Source organism: Nematolebias whitei, chromosome 15 (genome assembly GCF_014905685.2).
Source record: "Nematolebias whitei isolate Nwh7 chromosome 15, NemWhi1, whole genome shotgun sequence".
NCBI lineage: Eukaryota > Metazoa > Chordata > Actinopteri > Cyprinodontiformes > Rivulidae > Nematolebias > Nematolebias whitei.
This window is the reverse complement of record NC_056512.1, coordinates 41,165,449-41,169,606: the sequence shown is the minus strand read 5'-3', so window position 1 is coordinate 41,169,606 and position 4,158 is coordinate 41,165,449. Positions and strand designations below refer to the sequence as shown.

The 4,158-nt window shown below is 41.6% G+C and overlaps 1 protein-coding gene across 1 annotated transcript in view; it reads left to right on the top strand.

The window, feature by feature from the left end:
* The first annotated feature begins 246 nt into the window (after nucleotides 1-246).
* si:ch211-51c14.1 (protein kinase C and casein kinase substrate in neurons protein 1) overlaps nucleotides 247-4,158 on the top strand; it is an 18,181-nt gene continuing 14,269 nt past the window's right edge. The window contains exon 1 of the mRNA XM_037688705.1: nucleotides 247-322. The gene's annotated coding sequence lies outside the window, so the exon portion shown is untranslated. The remainder of the gene's footprint in view (nucleotides 323-4,158) is intronic.

Genomic DNA, 4,158 nt, shown 5'->3' with positions numbered 1-4,158 from the left:
TGTGTGTGTGTGTGTGTGTGTGTGTGTGTGTGTGTGTGTGTGTGTGTCAGATGAAACGAGGACAGTGGGAGGAGGGAGTGTGAGTTGTTGCAGGGTTCTGGGGTGAAGGAGTTTGGGTTGGCTGAAGCTCCATGTGGACTCTCAGAACTTCTTCAGAGTTTTCTCTTTTTCTTTTTTCTTGTTTTAAGCTCAGAGTTTTAGATGTAAGTTTTTGGATCAATGAAGGACGTTCAGAAACTGGGTGAACAGATTCTCCAGCCCAGCATGAAAAACTGAAACGTCTGGAGGACTCCTGGGGACTTTTGATCTGCTCCTGCAGGCGGTGAGTCAGATCCTACAAAAAACTGAGAAGCAGCTCGAAAATAGGAGGGTCCAGTTTTTAAACTAAACCGAAGCTTCTTTTTTAAAAGAAAACATTTTCAGATTAAACACTGAGAGCAGCGCCAAAGTTCAGCGTTTTCTTCTTCGCCTGTTATCTAAAAACAGCAAAAGGTTAGGTAGCAAAAGGCTAAAAACTGAAGCAGCAAGGCTAGCTAAAAGCTAAATATCAAAGCAGGGATTGCTAAAGTAGTGAAAGCCTAGCTTGAAGCTGAAAGTAGCCAAAGGCTAGCTAAAAGCTAATTGTGTTATAAGGCAAGCCAAAAGCTACATATCAAAAGCATTGCTAAAGTAGTGGAAGGCTGGCTTAAACCTAAAAGTGGCCAAAGGCAAGTTAAAACCTAAATATAAAAATGATTGCTAAAGTAGTAAAAGTCTAGCTAGAAGCTAAAAGCTAACTGTATCATACATAATTTCGCTCCACCACATGTACCACACGAGGTGCGAATGACAATAAAGAAACTCTGACTCATAAGGCAAGCCAGCAGCTAAATATATCAAAATAACTGCTAAAGTAGTGAAAGGCTAGCTTGAAGATAATTGCATCATATGGAAAGCCAAAAGCTAAATATCAAGAGAACTGCTAAAGTAGTGAAAGTCTAGCTGGAAGCTAAACATAGCTACAGGCTAGCTAAAAGCTAAACATGTCAAAAGGATTGCTAAAGTAGTGAAAGCCTCGCTTGAAGCTAAAGGTAGCCAAAGGCTAGCTAAAAGCCAAACATATTAGAAACGTTACTAAATGTAGAAAAAGGCTAACTAAAAGCTGAAATAGCAAGAGTAGCAAAAAGCAATAGTGTAAAGATAAATGCAACAAAAGGTGAGCTCAAAGCTAAAAGTAGCAAAAAGCTGTCTAACAGCTAAAAGTAGCAGAAGTTACAAACACATTTAGTTTGCTGGAGTGAACAAAGGGGGGCAGGAAGCAGGAAGTAAAGGTCAGAGGTCAAAAGGGGGCGGTACATTAGTTTCTGTGACATCCATCCTGCAGATCCAACTGTAGATCTGGAAGACAGAGACGTGACGGAGCACAGTTCTGTCAGAGGAGCGTGAGACATTCCCCCGTGGAGAGGACAACAAGGCCTCATGTCCCTGTCGGGGACGGGCTGGCTTCAGGAACTTCAGAACTCCCGAATGCTCCGACAACTAACCGTGAAAACTGGAATCACATGAGCTCAAAGTCACACTCGGAGATCACAAGACCGTCCTGTCCCATGTTCTACACCCAGGGCAGTCAACGCTGCTGAAAAACAGAAAAAGACACATTTATAACATGTTCATGGATTCTGGGGAGTTTCAGTCGTGAACCGTGAGTTTAAAAAGGCCATTAATGATGACACGGACCGAGTGCTTGTAAACGGGCGCCTCAACACAACCTGGAAGTGATTAAAAGGCGTTGTGGTTTGGTTCTGATCCGGCCTCCTGCAGCGAGAGTTCAAACATCAGCTTTTTTCTGCCTCCTCACAAACACTTTGTGGCTCGTTGAAGGGAAATAAAAACGCACAGAAGACGTTTGTTTCAGCGTTTAAATGACCAGAAAACAGCCGAGAGAATCCACCGAACCAAGCTCAAGACCTTAGTGACTCCGTTAGGTTTTACTTTAATTAGGTATCAAATTAAACCAGCTAAATACTAAAACGCAAATTATGAAGGTGGCGATATGTAATCCCTAAACACACCTGAACTGAAGCAGTTTAATTGGGATTTAACGAGGTGCAGATTTAATATTTTGCAGCACATTTTATATTTGAAGGAACAACAAACGTTCTCTGTTGTCGTTCAGTTTAAATACTTCCTGCTGCCTTTGAAGGCACCATCGGGATGGAAGCCCAGGTGGGTCAAACTCTTTAAGACAGGTCGAATAAACATATTTAAATCAACCAAAGGGCCACTTAGAGAATAAATAATCTGGAAGACTTTTTCAGGCTTTATTCTGTTGTAGCATGGTTAGCGTTCATTCCGTCTCGTTGGCAGGTTTTCATGAACTTCTTGAAGGTTGTTGTTTTTTCACTCAAGGATAATGGGGACCGGGTGGAGATTGTCCAACGGCCACTTTTGGCCCTCGGACCACACGTTGCCCCCGTCTGCTTCGAGAAGAGGCACATTTGAGGCCTGTGTGCCGTTCGGTGTTTCTGGAACTTTGCTCGGTCGGAGCTCGTTCAGTTTAGGCCCGTGGTGAACGACGGCTGGAGCTGTACAGAACCGGCCCGTTCGGGTCTCTGCGGAGCTTCAAATGTGATTTAAAGAATCCAGAGCGAGGACGAGCCAGATGAGCTCGACCAATCAGAGCAGATTAAACAATTCGAAGAGGCTATTTAAATTCGAAGCTGGTAACCAGATTATTTCCGAGCGTTCTCTCTGCACACGTGCACGGCGGTGCAGGGAAGAAGTGAAGACACATGACAGGATGTGACTTGCTGCCCTGTTTATTTCAGGATGACTCATGCTGCTGAGCTGGGAATGCTGGGAGAGCGCGGCTCGTTCTGTCACAGCTCATCGTTAGCAGCCTCTGAGTACCGTACGGTGTGCACGACGGTTTGAATTAAAAACAACTTGTGACCGACTCTGCTGTACCGACACGCCCCATCGGGTCCGTCCTGACAGATGACCCCACCTAAAACCTCCTCTAGTCAGAAAATGATCAATAAATGTTTTAACGAGGGTCTTTGTGTGTCTGCATGTTTCAGCACATCTTGCTGCTGCTTCTGCAAACTTTGTGTTATTTTAGCTGTTCCTACCTCGAAGCGTTCAGCTCATTCAGGAAAAAGGCACTCTTGACTTTTGTTGTAATTTTTAAAAAATGTTTAACTTTATATACACAATATATTTTATCCATAGAAATAGATTTTAATCCTTTCAATTCATTCAAAATGTTTTTCTGTTTGAAAAAGTTCATCCACTTGTGGATTTTTGCTGGAGTTTTATTTTTTTTTTTGCTACGGTACGTTTTTTTTTTCTATCTTTACCTTTTTTTGTGTAGACAATAACTAATTTGCTGCTTTTAGCTTTTAAATTGTTCTACTTTTTGCTAATATTTTGATACTTTTCAGCTTCTAGTTGTACCTTTTGCAACTTGGGGCTAAAGTTTTGTTGCTTTACCTGGTGATTTACTATTTTTAGCTGTCATTTTGTTAAATTTAGCTACTAGGTTACCTTTTGTTGCTCATTGTAAGTGTTTTGCTTTTTGCTTTCAGCTAACATTTTTCTGCTTTTAGCTTTGAGCTAGCCTTTGCAATATTCATTATCTTGCTAGCTTTTGATACTTTAAGTTAGTTTTTTGGTACTTTTACACGTGTTCTTCCAGCTTTTAGCTAGTGTTCTGTTTTCCTTAGCTTTCAGCTAGTGTTCTTCTTCTAGCTTTCAGCTAGTGTTCTGTTTTTCTTAGCTTTCATATAGTGTTTTGTTTTTCTTAGCTTTCAGCTAGTATTCTTCCAGCTTTTAGCTAGTGTTCTGTTTTCCTTAGCTTACACCTAGTGTTCTTCTTCTAGCTTTCAGCTCGTGTTCTGCTTTTCTTAGCTTTCAGCTAGTGTCCTGCTTCTTCTAGCATTCAGCTAATGTTCTGCTTCTTCTAGCGTTCAGCTAGTGTTCTGCTTATTTTAGCTTCCAGCTAGTGTTCTGCTTCTTACAGCTTTCTGCTATTGTTGTTCTTGCTTTCAGCTAGTGTTCTGTTTTTCTTAGCTTTCAGCTAGTGTTATGCTTTTCTCAGCTTTCAGCTAGTGTTCTGCTGTCCTTAGCTTTTAGCTAGTGTTCTGCTGTCCTTAGCTTTCAGCTAGTGTTCTGCTTCTT